The sequence below is a fragment of the Acinonyx jubatus genome, chromosome A1 (assembly GCF_027475565.1).
Source record: "Acinonyx jubatus isolate Ajub_Pintada_27869175 chromosome A1, VMU_Ajub_asm_v1.0, whole genome shotgun sequence".
Classification (NCBI taxonomy): Eukaryota; Metazoa; Chordata; class Mammalia; order Carnivora; family Felidae; genus Acinonyx; species Acinonyx jubatus.
The window spans coordinates 29,610,601-29,628,750 of NC_069380.1; the positions used below are offsets into that span (position 1 = coordinate 29,610,601).

The 18,150-nt window shown below is 42.9% G+C and overlaps 1 long non-coding RNA gene across 1 annotated transcript; it reads left to right on the top strand.

Annotated features, from left to right (window-relative positions):
- The first annotated feature begins 1,268 nt into the window (after window positions 1–1,268).
- LOC128314249 (uncharacterized) lies at window positions 1,269–11,621 on the top strand. The gene is made up of 3 exons (XR_008295745.1): window positions 1,269–1,594; window positions 7,417–7,496; window positions 8,655–11,621. It is a non-coding gene; the product is annotated as an uncharacterized LOC128314249 (long non-coding RNA).
- The last annotated feature ends 6,529 nt before the right edge of the window (window positions 11,622–18,150 follow it).

Sequence of the window (18,150 nt, forward strand, 5' to 3'; positions counted from 1 at the left end):
CCTGGCAGGTAGGTCTGCCTGTTAGAATAGCTACCCAAAACTACCTTAGGAAGAGGAGAGGCTCGCATTTTTAAAAAACCTCCAGAAAAGGAGATGTAGTCACTCCCTTGATAACATTAAAAAAAAAACAAAAACAAAAACAAAAACTCCCAACCTCAGAGCTCCTTATTTTCTTCTCTCTGTATTGTACATGCTCGTGTCCTGAGTGATCTTGTCTTCCTTATAACTTTTTAGGTACTATTTATTTGCAAAAATGTCAAATCTAATTCTCTCGGTGCCATCCCCAAACTCTGTATTTTTAGCTCTCTGCTACCCACCTGGATGTCCTGCGGGCACCTCGCACATAACTGTCCTCCACCCTGGTTACATGTCCCCTTCCACTTCTTGTCTGTATTCGATGAGGCTGGTGTCCACCCCCCATATCCCAAGCTCATTACTATCATTCCTGATTCTGTGTCCAATCAGTTAGAAAAACCCTGCCATCCCAGCTCACACATATCTATATACCTGTCTGTTGATCCTTGTTCTCAACATGGCTCACCAAACTTGAGCCCCATTGGCTGATCTCCAACCCAAAGAGGCTTCTCTGGAGAAAGTAAACTTGACCACATGGTTGTCTTGGTTTTGATATTGCCCCTGGCTTCCTAATGCCGAGGGCAAATAGCTAAACTCCCTAGGTTGTTATTTGAGGCACTCACAAATCTGACCGTGACTGACTTCTTATTCCTCAAATTCGGTCCCTCCAACGTCTCCCCACCCCAAGCATACCAATCTTCTGCCAGATGGGGCTTCTCATACCCTTTCATGGCTTTGTGCTTCTGCATGTGATGCCTCCTCTCTTGGGGATAGCCTTTCTCCCCTTCTCTAACTGACAAATGACTTCTCACCTTAGGCTGACAGGAATCCCCCAGGTAGAATTACTGGCTGTCTCTACTTGCTCCATGGCATTTTGTTCATAGGTATGTGGTCCTACTCTAAGCTTTATAATTATTTCTGTGTTCCCATCTGCCTCCTCTACTGGGCCCTAAACTCGCCGGCACCTAGTACAGTGCCAGGCATTCCGTGAGAAAACACGAATGTTTTTGAATGATTGAAAGCATCACAGTCTCTAATTCAACTCCACATCTCTTTATCCCTTTCCCTTCATTCTTCTTTTCTTTTTTTTTCTCCATAGAGAAGGATCTGATTATCATAACCCAAAACCCACACTGAGTAAGCTATGAACAAATATATAAATAAACAAAGAAACATGCTGGAGTCAAAAGAAGAAGAAGAAGAAGAAGAAGAAGAAGAAGAGGAGGAGGAGGAGGAGAAGGATCTGATTATCATAACTCAAAACCCACATTGAGTAAGCTATGAACAAATATATAAATAAACAAAGAAATGTGCTGGAGTCAGAAGAAGAAGAAGAAGAAGAAGAAGAAGAAGAAGAAGAAGAAGAAGAAGAAGGGAAAGAAGAAGAAGGAGGAGGAGGAGGAAGAGGAGGAGGAGGAGGAGGAGGAAGAGAAGGAGGAGGATGAGGAGGAGGAGGGAGAGAAGAAGGAGACGAAGGAGAAGAAGAAGAAGGCGGCCATAGGATAAAGTCAAGGGTAGGGTGAGTACATCATCTCTGCCTGCCTGGCTCAGTGCAGGTGCTAGAGGCTGGCTGCAGGACTTCCTGGGCTCCCTGGCAGCCCCCAACAAACAGCACAAGGTTGGTTTATTTGATTATTGGTATCCACATAAAAACATATGGCTCTGGGGGCGAACAGGAACTCTAAGTCTTAAGACCCAAGAGAAAAAAATCTCCGAAAGGCACCACATAACTGGACAACACTACCACCCTCTCTGTCTGATAACATAGCCAGCACATGGCAGGATAATTCCTGGCTGAGCTATGGGAGGGAAGTGTAATATTTGCCCAGTGTCTACATTAATGAGTTTTAATTAGAAAAGGTAAGCATATTTCCCCTTAGTCTGTGTCTGATGAACAGGAACAAGGAAAAGAGTTGAGAGGGGAGGGTCCCATCCTCTGACTAAAAGTCCTGACAGCTCCACTCACTAACTCACTCGCTCATTCGTTGTTTCATTCATCGGGCAATATTCTTAATTGAATGCCTATTTCATATCAGGCTTTATGGAGGGTTTTCCCTCCACCTCCTACTGTGCAGTCTGTCCCATCCTGAGTTTGGCTGGGAGGTATGCTACCATCTATCAGCTCTTTCAATCAGAGGCCAGAGGATGCATCTGCCTAAATTGCTTCATACAGGATTCAGCACTGGAGCTGGAGGTTTTTCCGTGGCAGCTAATGGTTGTCATAGGGAGGAACAAAAAAGGGCTGTTGGACATGCTTCTTTTTAAGCGTCCAGGGAACATTTTCTGGCTCGGGAAAGATTGCTTTCACAGAGCAATTTTAGCCATTATCAACTGAGAATAAAACCTACTTTACGAAATTAAATTAGCCAGTCTTCCCTCCCAGATTCATTTTTCCTCCTTTAGCGTGGTGAAACCCATCTCTATTTAGCAGGCCAAGTAACCTCTCCTACCTCGTCGTTCAAATCATTTAGTAAAATAAAAAGGCTTTAAAAAAGGAGGTTGCAAATATAAACACGAGTGCAATTAAGATCTCAACTCCATTACATTAATATAACTACTTCGCATGGAGTTCATTATGATGCACATCAGGGTTTTAATGTTTTCTCCCGTTTAGTGCCATCCTTAGTTAGAAGGAAACATCGTGCTATAGAAAACAATCGTCTCTTGGGCTGGAAAATGGTTTGCAGAGGATTCCTTTGTGATTAATTAAGCTCACACACGATAAAGTAGAAAGAACCAAATAGTTGTTCTTCAAATTGACAGCATATTTGGTGAACAAAAAAGATTTATAACACTAAATTTAAATTTTCCTGATGTAATAATATATTATGGAAATTACTCATCTTTTTTTCTCTCCCTTTTTGCTGGAAACATGGTGAACCCTTAGGTTTTTTTTTCCTCCCTGTGCACATAGGGACACAATAAGAATGAGGGGAAGAGAAGAAAAGGAGACCCAATGAGCAAGCACAGGCATGATAATATGGATATATGCCTTTATTTTCCCCTCCTTACCCTCAAATTATTTCCCACAAGCATTTTACCCCACAATTCTTTGGAGTCCGCCCTGAATGCATGCCGCCCTCTCCCTGGATAACTTCGCTCCTTCCTGGATATCATTCTCCAAATCGAAAAGCAGCTAGCTCCCTTTTCCTTTCAGTTCATCTGCTGGCCCAACCCTGTGCTCTGCTCCACTCAGCGGGTCCTTGAGGAAACAACCACTGCCAGCCCTTAGCATCTGAGCCACGCCTCATCAGTGGCATTAGAAACCTGCAACTAACAAGTCTGCAAGGAGAATGACGAGCTCTGCTTTGAAAAATGTTTCTGCTCAGTCTCTCCTTTATTTCATCTCCGCTCTGTGTTTTCTTTCCCCTCCTTGTGTCTGCATCTCTGTGTGTGTCTGTCCCTCTTCAGTTTGCTCCGTCCATTTCCTTTCCCCGACCCTCCCCTCTTCCTGGCCTCCTCCTCTGCTGGGCTTTCTCTCTGCCTGCCCCCGCTCTTAAATTCTGAGTCTCCAGGTTGCAATCAAAATCCTTGATGCCAAATTAGGAGTGATGGCTCATGTCTCTGGAGAGCATCTTCTATTAACTGGCAAGACTCAGGAACTGCTATTAATGAATAAAGGCAGCTCCCCAGGGTCGGCCTGGGGTACTCAGGCAGTACACTCGAATACTTTCCGCTGTTGAGAAACTCAGTGGGGCCTCCAGCAGTGATTTCTTGTCTGCCGGAATGACGCTTCCAAGGTTGCAGCAGGATCGGCGTGATACTTAAAAAGTCACCTCTTGGCGCTGTCCTTTGTGCTGTTGTGGTGGTGCGCCCCAGAGCCAAGCCGGCTAGATAGTCAGATGGGCCCATGATGATGGGGACACGAGGTAGACTTTCCTACATCTTCAGGAGGGAACAAAGGAATAATCCCTCTTGAACACCTTGTACATTTGGGGAGAAAGCTGACTTCTCACAGGAGATGGGCAGCTTTCAGATAAAGAGCCGAATGGGCTGAGACACCCATAATCATCTTCATTTGCTCAAGATGTGCAGGATTGAGAAGCAGAATTACCAAATTATTCTGCAAATCCAAAGAGATGAAACACAATAGAAGCGTTATTGATTGGGCAAGCTTGTCATTTCCTTGCTGAGCTTGTGATGAATGTCTGGAACAAATGTGTGACAAACATCCATGGACCACCTGCTGCCCCCTGGCTTCTGACTCTTTCTCCCTCCGCAGCCTCCCAGTACTTGTTTTCCAGACCTTTCAAGACCGTTTCCATAATGGAGTTTTAAAAAAATATACAAAATCAAACCTAAGGCCAGGCTTCAGTCTTCTTTGTCTATGAGGAATAGAGAAAAGGAGTTAAAAAGACTTTTAAAGTCAAACTACTAGCCTTATTCCTTTGCATTTCATTGTTTTTCAGTCCTTGATACCATTTGTAAAATTAGAAAAACAACCGCCTCAGGTCAATTCACTTAAATATATATATTTGTTATCTATTATGTACAGGTACTAATGAAAAGCTGGGGTCGTGGGGTGAGGAGAACATTTTTCTTGCCCTCCAAAAGTTGACAGTCTTCATGGACACAGATTTTTTTTTTTTTTTTTTTTTTAATAAATGTCACGTCTCTTCCCGGGTAATTATAAGGATCCCAGTCTCACCTTCCCCCTGATATAGGGACTTTCCAAGTAGGGCTGGCAAACACATATTACAATCCTTTCTCAGCTGGAATTGTTCAGTTTCTTTCTACTTCTTCTGGGGTCTCCTTGGTAGAGCGGTAGCATCTCTGTACTCACATAAGACCACGTATATATTTACCTTCGAGCTGTGAGCAGGGGATGTTTGTTGAATGAATGAGAGCCTGGATTATTGTTCAATTATTTTGATCAATCGACCTTTCACTTTGGGCTGTGTGAGCTCTTCCAGGGAGGCAGAGCCTTGTGAATGTCATCCTTGTGTCTTCAAACTGTATGTACTCTCAAAAACTCTTTTGAACTATATTCAGTGTCATGATTTTGTTGTTGTTGTTGTTAGAAGGGAACGTTTTTCTTCTCGCCTCATTCCAGACACGCTTGGGGTAGGGTTGTCGTAAGGTCATGTAAAGTGTGGATCTCGGCCAACCTGAGTAGCTTAGAAATGGGGTGGTTTGGAACATGCATCTGTGACCAGACATGGCAGCGTGTTCCTGGCCTGGGGCTTCTGCTCTGAAGTGTCTCTGCAGAGGCTAATACTGAGCAACTGAGTACAGTAAAACCTTGGTTTGCAAGAATCATTCATTCCGGAAACACGCTTGTAATCCAAAGCACTTGTATCTCAAAGCGAACTTCCCGATAGGAAATAATGGGAACGCAGATGATTTGTTCCACAACCCAAAAATAGTCATATAAAAATGATTACAGTTCTGTCATATAGTACAAAATAATAAAGAAAATACAAGATAGAAAGAAAAATAAACAAATTCACCTGAACTTATCTTTGAAAACCTTTGTGGCTGGTGTGAGGGAGACAGGAAAGAGGAGGGTTATTGTGTAGGACGACTTTCACTATCACTAATGGAATAACTGCTATCTATTGGCTCAATGGAATCTTTCTTTTCTTGCAACTTTAACAAGGAACCTATCCAATGACACTTGTTTTTGCTTCCTTTTGAGGATTTCACAGAAATGTGACATTGCATTGACAATCACCCACAATCCTACAGCGAGAGAGAGAGAGAGAGAGAGAGAGAGGAACCATTGGCTCAGTTGTGATCACATGATGTTTAGCATCATGTACTACTCGTGTTGCAAGACATCACTCATTTATCATTTTAAAATTTATTAGAGACGTGGGGCGCCTGGTTGACTCCGTCTGTTGACTGTCTGACTTCGGCTCAGGTCATGATCTTCCAGCTTGTGTGTTCGAGCCCCGCGTCGGGCTTTGCGCTGACAGCTCAGAGCCTGGGGCCTACTTTGGGATTCTGTGTCTCCCTCTCTCTCTGCCCTTCCCCAACTTGGGCTCTGTCGCTCTGTCAAAAATAAAGAAAACATGAAAAAAAAATTATTAGAAATGTTTGCCCATCTTGCGGGACACCCGCAGGACAAATTACTCGCAATTCAAGGGCTTCCTGTGTGTTTTTTTCCTTCTCTTGCCAGCTGTGAAGTGAGTGTGTTGGCAGCCTTCTGGCCTCCCCTAAAACTTCAGAGCACGACCCTGTCCTAGTTGCAGAGATCCTATATTGGTCCTCTGTAGCTGCTTGTTCCTTGGCTCTATAGAGTTTCTTCAGGGCTCTCCTCTCTTCCTCCTGCTCTGAAGCTCCTTACACATAAATCTCTGGTGGTTCTCCTCTCTTAGGCACTTAGTCTCACTCTTCTCTTCCTGCCTGGCTTAGACATGGTAGCTGGATTGTGGAATATTGCCTTTTTGAGTGACTTGAAGATTCTTAGGGTACTAGTGCCATGAACAGCCCCTAAATTTTAATTCTTGATCGTGACCCAGGGTCATCTCCCCCTACCCTCATCCCCAGTCCTTGGGATACAATAGCCTACACCCCTTGGCTTTGTGCTATGTCCATGGAGAAAGCTGCAATTGCCCCAGGATAAGCTGCTTTTCATACTGGTTCTGGTTGCCTGAGTTATGGAGGGAAGATGATAGATGAGTGTAAGGTCTGCATCTTTCTGTCTCTTCTGCAGGCTCCAGGTACGTGAGGGAAAGAGGTTTGTGGGTGCCATCTGCATCTGCCTGTTGAAGAGCCAGAAAGTTCACATGTTGGCTCTTGAAAGGAGCTGGGGAATGTCATAAAGGACCTTCCTGGGATAAGGAACTAGTGAGAATGCCAGCCTTATTTAAAGAAACATTCCAGAATGGGACAAATCTAAGGAGATGCCTCTGACACTGGACTTTCAAAGTTAAACCCTCCACCCCCAGGCGTTTAACTCAAGAGGACAATCTCAAGGTCAGAGGCAGCAAAAACAAAGGCTCTGTGGGGTTGGCAATGCAATGCTTTATTTTTCATTTTTCAGGTCATTGCTTAGACTTAGGGAGGCCATCCTTGGCTATCTGAAGGCTGGGTTATGTGTCCTTCCTACGCGTTCCCCTAGCACCCTGTGCCATCCTTTCTGCCAGCACCTGGCATGCAGCCTGACCCAGGTGTGCGAGGCCACAGGGGCACTGAGTACAGAGGCCCCCACATACCAACCAGGTGCTCAGTAAGGACTCACTGAGTGAGCACAGTGGGAAGCCCTTTTACAGCCTGGGTAGACCATTCTAGAAAAAACCCTGCCACCTCCAAATGTCTCCAGGTAACTTGTATCCAGGATGTGATTCGTAAGGGTTGACTTGAGGATTTAATTTTTTTTTCCTCCCGAATTCTCAGGCAAACTCTGTGAATGAGCATGTACCTTTTCTTCATGGATTTATGAAGACTGCCTTTTCTAAGCCCCTGGCAAGCCTTCAGTGAGTGGCCATTCCTTTCCCATTACATGCAAACAGCCCTGGAAGAAGCGGCATTTTATAAGCATCCAACTGGAATTAGACCATTAATCTGGGGAAATCTGTAGTGAAGGTGGTTGTATCAGCATAGGGTATGGAGGGAATTAAATAAGTAGATATTTGAAAAGCACATAGTAAGCACTATATAAATGCTTGTTAAAGCAATAAAACATTACTGCTGCCATTATTATCATCAGACACTAAGACATCATGCAGGCCAGAACGTTATTTCCTAAACTATGGAAGTTCTGATATTTTAAAGAAGAAAAAAATGATATACTTTACATTTTGGAAGCCCCCAAAATAAAACATGGAAGTACTCTTGGCTCGAGGTTTATTCTATTTAACACCTTTCAATAGGGCAACATCTGGATGTTATCACGGCTTGGCAAGATGAGATGCCAAAATTACAAATTCTGAAAATGCTGTGCATCAGGCACTCTTGTCTTTGCCTGTAATTGCCTAAAAGATATAAAAGAGCCTGATTGTAATAACCTCCCTACTGTAACTATTCTTTGTGTCTATTCTGCAAGGGAAGAGAGCAGGAAGTGGTATCACTCTAAGGGTACGAGCGAGGAGAGAGGGGTGCTAATTCTTAAATATGTGTGCCCTGCATCTCAAGTAAGTGCTGAACAACAGTGTGAAAGGATTACCGGTAATCTCATATATATATCCCTTAACCTATTAACTGGAATAATTGTTGCACGAAGATAAGAAGCCCCTAAGTATTCTAGGCTATGTGGCCTGAGGTCCGAAAGCATTTATTATTTATTTCCTAAAGTCCTGTTCCCCAGTGATAGGGATGGAAATTTGGCGGACTGGGTCTCCCCTTGTCAAGCAAGGGACATGGTCGTTTCATTTTTAATCTGGGTCCTCTGCCCTGACAGATGAATCTGAAGGGTGCTGTTAAGGATGTGATGAATTGGGCTCCTGGTGATGTCTGTGGGAGAGGGGGAGAGATACGGCAGGCCAGGACTATGGTTTTTTTTTTTTTTGCCAGGCGGCCGGAGGCCTTTTGAAGTGAAACAGAACCAGCCATTTCTGAGAAGACTTAAACAAGGAGAAAAGTTTGTCTGCAACATGCCTTGAATTCTTTCAGTGGACTGCTATCTGTCGTTTCAGAGAGCGTGCTGAAGGCCGTTGGGGATGGAGGCGGAATGATGGGGGAAACGGAGGACCGCCGTGGCTGGGTTGCTTTCGTCCGTGGGTACCCTGGAGCTTGGTGGGCAGTGAATGGGTGCCTCTGGCTTGTGTTCCAGCAGCTCCCGTGAGAGGTGAGCTGTGGCAAACATGGGAAGGAGGGTATGTCTGCGTCCCCCCTGGTATCATGTGGTCCAATACCATGCCCACCAAACACAAAAGCAAGCAGCCGTGGAATCTTGACTGGGTTCGTGTGATCTGTGGAGACGGTCAAACTGTGTGATTATAGTTCCCAATTGGACTTTTGTTTTGGACCCAAGGATAATTTAGATTTCCTGTTATACGTGATGAGGAGTCCATGCAGATTTGTAGGAGGGGTTGATATGACTTGATTTATATTTAGAACACAAGTAGTGAGCCAGTTAGGATTCGGCCAGGAGACTAAAGGCTCATAGCAATTTGAACCGGGAAAATTTAATACCGCATACGAATTATTAGCTAGTTAAAGGGTATTACCTCCTAAGACATGTAAAGAGAGCTATCAAGAGTACAGGAATAAGATGTAGGGAGCAGTCATTTCTTACAGGGCCAAGGGAGCATGCATGCTAGGAACAGACTTGGAGGAGGCATCCCTCCCCACTGCCAAGGCTGGGATTCATCTAGTGTGGACCAGGGAAAGGCAGAGAAGTTCACGGAGGTGATGCAGGCTGGGCCAGCGAGCAGAAGCCACCTGCGGGAGTGGGGTCGGAACTTGTGGGAGGGTTTGCTTCGCAGACCTCCAGCGCACCACTGGCAAAGGAGTGGCCCGTAGGGAAGAAAGCTACGTGCAATGCTTGGTAGGAAGAAAAACTCTGGAACCAGGAAGGCAAGACTCTTGTCTTGCAGTCTCCCTCTAGCGCCCTCTACTGAGAAGGCTGGCACCGTGCCTCCTCGCAAAAGAGAAACATTTACTTGGGTTCAGCTCCAGTATCTCCAAGAAGGGCAGGGAAGGGTGTATTTGGAGCTTAGAGACAATAAATCTGCAGGTGTACAGGTAGTGAAGTAAAGGTGGACTTGAAGAGAGGAAAGTCTGGAGGCTATAGTTAGGCGGGGTGGGGGAAAGGAAGATGAAGTGGACAGACTGATGCTCTGCCCTTGATCCTGAGACAGAGCTTGAGACAGTGTGGATGGCAGGGAGGAAGATTATACTGGTACAGAGGGGGCTGAATAGGTAGGACTCTGTGGCTGATGAGATGCAGTTCGTGACAGGGAAGGCTCATGGGTGTGCCCAGTCTTGGTGGCCTTCATAGTTGGAAAGAAGAACAGGCTTGGGCTTAGGGGAAGAGAATAAATTCTGTTTTGGACATGACTGTTTATGGCACCTCTAGAATATCTTGACAAGATTCAGAATACCCTGGGAAAAGCACAGTGGATTGAAATGTGTACTGGGGGGATGGGTTTCCACTATTGCTACACAGCTCCCATGCAAAGAGAAGGAATCACAAATTTCCACCTTAAGAAGAATTCAATAAAACTCTCTTTCAGAAATCAACTTTCCTCAAACCCAGAAAAGTCTTACAAAATTTCAGTTAGAGCTTGGAGCTGTTTTACTTTTTCTTCAAAACATCCTGAAGCTTTAATTTAGACGAAGGGTGAGAATTAAAGTTGTGTGTGTGTGTGTGTGTTTCTGTGTGTGTGTTTATTTCTGTGTTTTTGTGGTTGTTTTACACAGAAAGAATTGGTTTTGTATGTATGTCATTTCCAAATGAGGGAGGTCTCAGTATTAAGCAGTCTAGGAGATGTTAATATTTTACTATTGTAACAATTTAGTGCGGGTCACAAGTTGGTTAGACACACTTGCATAAACGCAAAGGAAGGAGGTGAAGTTAATGGGTTGGGAAGACAAATGTATATAATTCAACCCCCACCCCCAGCATTCATTTCTGGTGCCACACATCATGGCTTTTAGTTGTATTCTGCATCTAGTTGTTTCCCACGCCTGAGTCCTGCTTCCTTTTCTGTGCTGAGTTTCCAGAGGGCAGGAAAGATACCACATGCTATTTATTCTTCACAGTTCAACAATAGGTTCTCAATAAAGACTTCATTTTTATTGTTCAGTGAACGTTTATTAAGTATCACTCTGAGCCAGCACATGGCCTAGGTGATCCTGGGAACGGACATGAAAAATACACAGTCCGTTTGCTTGAGGGACTCACGATTTAAATGGCAAGAAATAGAAAGAGCCCTCTTGATGAAATCCGAATAGGTGTTTAAAGTGATAATCCTTTTTCTAGGCAGACCCTTCACTCTGGAGTGGGTCTTTGGACTAGCAAGGCAGGAAGTTCCATCTTTTCTTTGCAGCAAAGTTTGGGAGCTGACTGGGTATCAGATGCCATGTGGGCTGATCAGACCTCCAGTAGTGTTTGTGTGCAGAAATCAATTGAACGTTCACATATTATATGGGATTATACTGGAGGGAACATCAGAACAGTGTAAAGCTCTATAAGCTTGACAAGAACGTTGGGAAAATTAACAAGTTAATATTTCAAAAACTGCTTTGAAGATAGAAAGAGTGCCAACATAAGTGCTAATTATTATTATTAGTCCCACGACCTTTTTCCTTCTCCTTTTACTGTTAGATCTATCGTCAAACTTCTTGACTTGAAGGGAAATTATTTTTCTTTAGATGAGCATTTTTTAATCAAGTCAAATATTAATATGTGCATTGGTGGAAATACCATTTCTTCCATTAGTCTTTTTATCCTCCCTAGAGGGCAAGGATTCTGTCATTTGTGTATTTTGTGAGGTGTCTAGTAATGCGAGGTACCTTTTGTCACTCTGTCAGTAAGTTGGCCGTGGCTGACATACCTGTAGGAGAGGCAAAATGTATGTTTAGAGTCCTACAAACAGTGAGTATGAAATAGTGAGAATGAAAAAAAAAAGAAAAACCAGCCAGAGCTTAGGTAACTAAAGAGATTTGCATTTTAAAGTGATCACCAGGGGAGACTGTAGTCTACCAGAGATGCTGACTCATTTGGAATTGCTTTCAGACGCACTTTGACAAACCAGATGAAGAGCCGGTGTCACTACTTGATGTTGCCTTTTATATATGAGAGAACCTGAGACACCAAGAGTGGGAAACATGTTCAAAAGGACCTCTCCAGGGTCACTTAGCTGGCTCAGTTGTTAAGCATCCGACTCTTAGGTTTCTCTCTCTCCCTCTTTCTCTCTGCCCCTCCTTTGCGCTCGCGCTCTCTCTCTCTCTCTCTCTGTCTCTCTCTCTCTCAAAATAAATAAATAAATAAATAAATATTTTAAAAACAAAACCAAACCAAAGGGACCCCTCTGTATTGGTGTGTGGAAGGCCCAGATAGTTAATGAGTTAGAAACTCACTGGAATAATCAGAAGCAAACCATTCTAATGCTATACACACCCATATAGCTTGAGAAAATTTCAAACACAAACATGAAAAGGTTTTAGGGCATTTTAAAATTTAGACTTTTTGTGAAACTTGGTTGCTCGGGGAAAAAAAATCCAAACTATGCTTAAAAGACATTCACTGAAGATGGAAAGAATGACACACACACACACACACACACACACACACACACACACACACACACATTTCTATCTTTTCTTCCACCCCAGGCAATGATAGCCAGAAATTTTTGGTTACTTTCCACCTTTTCCTCATCAACCTGATTTGTTGCCAGTAGAGAGGAGGAAAGAGAAACAGATAATGGGCCTCTGGGACATGGACTTGGCTGAATAGTCTCAGGCTTTTATTCCTTTCCCTGTCTCGTGCATCTATTTAAGGCTTATATTGGTTCTCTGAGGCTTCTGTAACAAAGCACCGCAGACTGAGTGGCTTAAACGGCAGAAATATATCATCTCACAGTTCTGGAGGCTGGAAGTCTGAGATCAAGCTGTCAGCTGGGTTGCTTCCTATTGAAGGCTGTGAAGAAGAATCTGTCCCGTGCCTTTCTCCCATCTTCTGGAGGTTTTCTGGTGACCTTTGGCTTTCCTTGTGTGGCAGATGTGTCACCCTGACTGCCACCATAGTGTTCACTTAGCGCATGACTGTCTGCATGTTTCACCTCACATAGAATCCAACATGTTGGATTCAAGTGCATGCTAATAACCTAATTTTAACTTGATTACCTCTGGCAGACCCTATTTCTAAACAAGTTTGCATTCTGGGGTTAGGACTTTAACATGTACATTTTGAAAGAGGGCACAATTCAACCCATACTGGGTTATCTAGAAGGTGGGGTGCACAGAGAAATGAGAATGTGGGAGCACAGCAGGCCTAATGGCTTGATCTTTTGCTCTACGACACATATGGCCATAAAGTCATTCTTCATACTTTCATAAGTTGCATACCCATAAGGATCTAGGCTAAGAGTCTTCACATCTATCTCAGGTAGATTTCCATGGCACTGTGCCTGCACCTGTATTATGACAATTTTCTTCCCTGTACCACAGTTCCTTATGTACACACTTTATCTCTCCTACGAAATGATAAACTCCTTGAAAGCAGTATCTAATTCACATTTGTTTTATATTACTTGACTTAGAACAGTGCTTTGTACATAAGAGATACCCAATAAATTGTCATTGAATCTATAAATAACCATCTAGCCTTTCTAGTTCCAGAGTTCTTAAAGTGGACGTACTCACAGTCAAGTGCTGCCTTAGTCAGGGTAGGCCTGGTTGTGCTGCAGGAGCAAACAGCTCCTGACTCCGTGTTTTAACACGATAAAGTGTATTTCTTGCTCAGGGAAAATCTCCTGCAGTTCCAGGTGGTTCTCCAAGGTGGTCACATTCAATGTGGGAGCAAAGCTTCCCTTGCAACTCCACAGAAAGCTTCACCATTTCCATGGCAGGGGAAGAGGTCAGAGAGAAGCCAGCACTAGATCTTAAATCCTTCAACTGGAAAGTGACGCACATCACTCTGCTCCCAGCCTGTCGGCCTGAACTACTTTCATGCCCCTTTGTCCAATGGCAGAAACATTATCTGTCATGTGTCAGGAAGGGGAGGAGGATGACAAATGCTGAACACTGGTAATTAATACCTCACCCACTCTCCCTCCTCCAAAATGTATCTTAAATTAGCATTATGTTTTATAGAGTACTTTTTGAGCCCTTACTCTGTTCCAGGGAGTGTTTGAAATGCTGGCAGTCTAACAGAAGAAGACAGACTGAAGGTTACATTCCAGTGTGGGGCAAGGATAACAAAGGAATGACCAAATAAATAAACGAGATATTTTCATACAGTGATTGGTGCTATAAAGAAAATAGAACAGGAGAAGGTGATGGAAAATAACTTCCCTAAGATCATAGCACCAGTATGTTCTAGGAATCTTTGTCTTCTAATGGAGAGTGAGTGCTTATTTTCTCATACGATTCAAAATTTTATATAGTTCATCTTAGACTATATTATTGTAACAATTGAATAGAGCCTTCAAATTGTTGGAATTTGGAAGCCTCTAACACACTCTGAAGTATTAAAGTTACAATTGAAAAGATTAATAGAGTATTCCAAAAGTACAAGCCCAGTATATAGGTGCTTATCAAGCCTTTCCTTGCAACACATTCGCTAATGTCCCATTGACCAAAACTTGTCCCATGGTCAAACCCAGAGTCAGTCTGGAAGGCGACTCTACAAGAGCATGATTTGCGGGCAGCTGACAAATTACTTGTCTGTCACCGACAACTCTCTGGACTCTTAATAATTTTCATCCCTCTTGTACATTCTTCCTATACAGTCTCTCTCTGGGACTCCTAAAGTCTCATTCCATTACAGCATCATGGCTCAGGTTTGAAGCCTAGAACCTCATCATCTAGATCAGGTCCAGGGAGAATAAGAACTCTGAGGTGTGGCTGCTTTCAAACTAAATATCTCTAAAATCTAGAGATAAGTCATCTTTCCCTCTTCTGCCCATCATCACCATGATGAAGAAAAGACAGAAAAACTGCAATAAAAACACCCATTCAAAAAAAGGGGAGATGGGAGAAATATAACAGTCAATAGTCTTGAGCAAATCTGAAATCCAGATGGGTACCTGTGGCCAGTCTCTTGGGTAGGGCCTAGTTCTTATGTCTGAGTGTGGTTCTCGATGGCCCATGAGTGTAGCTGAGCCACTTTTCAGTCTTCATCCTGCTCAAGGAAGGCTGAGACCTCAGGGGGCTTCTTTTCATTTTGAAATTCCAATTTCATTTTGGAATGTTTGTGTCTCTTCGAGTACAATCTGGCAATGTTAAATGTAGTATAATTCTCTTAAAGCCTTTGTAGGTTGCTTATAAATCTTATTATGGGTTCACTTTATTAGACACTAGCTTTATCATACCCATAAAGTTCTTCAAGATGGACCCCTCTCTCATATTTTGCCTGCAAGTCAAACTGCTATGGGACAATGCCCTTAATATTTTTAGGAGGCCTTTTTATCCCCCCCTCCTCATTGAGAGTCTATAAGTTCTGAGGATTATTAGAAGCCTTTTTGTCTAGCTTAGAGTGTATGAGGCAGTGCTCTAAATCTTTGCATTTTCATAAACAACATTATTGATTTGATCTTTACTTTGAGACTCTATTTTACTGGTAGTACCTTGGATGTGATACTTTTCTTGAGGCACTTTCTCACTTTGAGAATAGTTTTCCAAAACACACTGGGGCTGGGAATTCATTTGACTCTTGAGCCCCAAAGTCCTTTATATTTTCTCTAAATTATGATGAAAACTGAACAACTTATTCTTTAGTACATCTTACTCCTCCTATAACTTATCTCAGGCAACTAAAAGATGCCAGGTGCTACTTTCAACATTCTGCATGGATCCTTAGTTGGATCCACAAGTTAATTAGGTATCCTTTTTGTTTTCCATGTTACTGTGGGTGACAGTTTTGCTAATTAATCTGCTCATACATGACTTAGGTTTTCTTTTCTCCAGCTTCCAAAAGCAATTTTCTCGCTGCCCTTCTAACTATCACTAAGCCCCATCTTGAGGTTTGCCAGGGCTCTGCCCACTACACAATTCCAGATGCCACACGTTTTTTTGGGTTTTTTTTTGGTAGCAGCTCAGCACTTCTGGGTACTCGCATCTAATTTTCAAGTTACCTCAAGCGACTGTTTTACTAATTGTTCTGCCCGCACATAATTCAGGTCCCCTTTTTCTCCAGCTTCCAATAGCTATTGCCTCACTGCCCTTCCATTCTCTATTAACACAGAAACACAAACAAAAATCTGTTCCAAGTTATTTCCTTAGGGCAATAAGTACACATTTAATTTGATCCCCTATATCTTCTGAAGCTACTGTTACAGGGCTGAATAGCCATAATTGCAGTTACTAAAGTTTCTCTACTGCCAAAGATTCAGTTTTCTTAGACTTAGAAAAATTTGTAATCGACAATTTTCTTCTTCCCTCCCTCCCTTCCTCCCTCTTTTCCTTCCTCCCTCCCTCCCTCCCTCCCTCCCTTCCTTCCTTCCTTCCTTCCTTCCTTCCTTCCTTCCTTCCTTCCTTCCTTCCTTCTTTCAACATTGACTAAGTACTTCCTATGAACCAGGCACATAGTACATAGTATTCAGCATTAGGGTAGGGAAATAAATAAAACAAAGTGTGTGCTTGCATAAAGCTTATATTCTAGTGAGGAACTTATTTCTCAGTTGGCCTAAAATTCAAATGAACCCGAAATCCTATTCTGGTTATTGGATAACCCAGGTGAAAATTTCACAGTGAAAAAGTTTGTCTTTGATTTACTCCACTGTGGGTGGACTCCTCTCCACCTTTAGAAATCCTGACCCTGGAGTTCAGTGAAGCTTTTCCTAGGAAGCCTCTGTGCTCTGTGTGGTTTTCCCCCCAGAAAGGGCCTCAGAATCCATCCATAGTTTCCCCCCCTTTCTTTGCACTAATACCTCTGTGATTCCCTGAGGGCCTTTCTTCAGACTCCAGTTCCCCAAAGTCGTTTTCAGGAATGTGATCTTGAGTATTCATTGCGTTCCCTGATAAATGGTAACATTTAGATGGAGTTTTCTGGAGATGTCATGCCCCAGTCCAAAGAATATCTAAAATTATGCCCCGGGCTTGTGATGGAGACATGTAGGGATAAGTTGGATTTTCAGGCTTCCTTAAGTTGCTATGGCAACTCCACATGGCTTTTGTACCTCCTGAGATTCTCCATGTGAGTCAGGCCATGTGCTAGAGAAGGCATGCCTTCAAGTGTGGGTAGAGCCAGTGGCTGTGCAATTACATTTATCCAAAAAAACAATTTTTTTTTTTTTTTTTTGTCAAACCAGAGAGGTTGGTAATGTGGGCCTGGCTTCATACCTTTACTTTGGAAAACACCTTGGCCCCTCAAGTTGCTGAAAGAACCTGATCAATCCAGGGGTAAAATCTACCCCTCATGGCCACCAGAACTTTGACTATAAGTGCGAATATCTTTGCTTTTCGTTTTACTTGAAATAAATATATGTTAATTTATCTCTTCTGAATATTTAACATCTGAGAAAGATTTCCAACTCCACCCTCCTTTTTTTCCCTTGTGCAATTTTCTTTAGTGATTGATTATGTCATAGTCTGTAACAGCTGGCCTGGGCATCAGAAGGGATGATAAGGCAGTGAACATGACCTGCTCACAAGATTTTTGGTTCCTCACCCAGATTGGGATCTTATTGATGGGGATAAAATAGAGGGATCTGAACCCAACAAAGGCAATTTGTCTAGGGAAGTTGGTCCAGAGCTTGGCTCGCAGTAAGGAGATAGAGGACCGAAATTGCTGGAGTCCTGCCCTGCCTCTTGATATCTCTGGGACCTGTCAGGTTTGGAAAACTTTCCATTTCTATAAACATTGAAATTTCTCAAGTGAAGAGGAAATGGGAAAGACTCACTTAACCTTTTCAAATGATAGTCTCTTAATGTATAAAATGCAGATAATAACGTCGGCTTAACTTTTGCAAGTTATACCTACAGTTTTGGCAATCCCGAGAATGGATGTGTTCAAAAATTCCTGGAAGAGTTTCTGCAAACCCAAATTAAGGCTATGTTCCTGCAGGGTGGGGCAAGTCTAGCTGACTTTCTGACTCCACTTGAGCTGCTGTTGGTAGTCAAGTAAAGTCACTTTTCTGTGCTTCTTGGAGAGCAAGTTGGGATCCAGAGACAAAGAGGTACATTCTTTTGTATTTTTGTTGCCACCTGGAAGAATTTTCTTTTTCTTTTTCTTTTCTTCCTTTTTTTTTTTTTTTGTAGGTATAAAAATAGAATCTAAAAGTGTTCCCTTTATCTGGGGGTAGTTAGGTGTGAAACAGCTTAAAGCCATCATCTAAACAGTTATGACAAAGCTACTTCTCTTTTCAGGGAGGGAAGGTATAATCCTATTATCTTTGTGTGGTTATCAGCGCCACTTGAATTTCCAATTAGTGCAGCTAATCACCATGGGCTCCTCTGGTACTTAGCTGGCAAACAGCTAAGTCTAATTAATACTTTGGAGTGGTGGGTAAATGGCATTTA